Raw genomic sequence first — 486 nt, 5'->3', positions numbered from 1 at the left:
GCGAGCCGGGCTGCTGCCCAGCGGGCCCTGCTCCATCCCGGCTTCCCGAAGTCCGGGGGGGCCCCCCGTTGGTCCTGCTCCACATGCGCCCCCACACTCACACCTCTGAGTACCAATTTACACCTTTCTCTTTTAAAAAATATCTTTATTGAGAGGAAGGGAGAGAGAGAGAGAGAAAAAAACATCAACAATGAGAGAGAAGCATTGATCAGCTGCCTCCCGCACGAAGAGGGGATCGAGCCCGCACCCGGGCATGTACCCTGACCGTGACCTCCTGGTTCATAGGTTGCCGCACAAGCAGCCAATTTACACCTTTATGAGCCAGGTCCATTGGGATCCAGCTAGATGGGATGCCCGTGGCCCTAGGGGCCCGGCTTATTGTCCTAAGGGAACACTGGCCCGGCGGCCAGCCGGGACCCCAGGCTGCGATGGGGCGGTGGGTCTCTTGGCGGTGCTGGCGATGGATGACTCCGGCCCGGCCTTCGC

General features: G+C 60.5%; 1 protein-coding gene across 1 annotated transcript in view; it reads left to right on the top strand.

The window, feature by feature from the left end:
- Positions 1-486, top strand: part of GRID2IP (glutamate receptor, ionotropic, delta 2 (Grid2) interacting protein) — a 28,688-nt gene that overhangs the window by 23,610 nt on the left and 4,592 nt on the right. The window lies entirely within an intron of this gene.

This window comes from Myotis brandtii, unplaced genomic scaffold, assembly GCF_000412655.1.
Source record: "Myotis brandtii unplaced genomic scaffold, ASM41265v1 scaffold6, whole genome shotgun sequence".
Classification (NCBI taxonomy): domain Eukaryota; kingdom Metazoa; phylum Chordata; class Mammalia; order Chiroptera; family Vespertilionidae; genus Myotis; species Myotis brandtii.
This window is presented reverse-complemented; position numbering and strand designations above follow the sequence as displayed.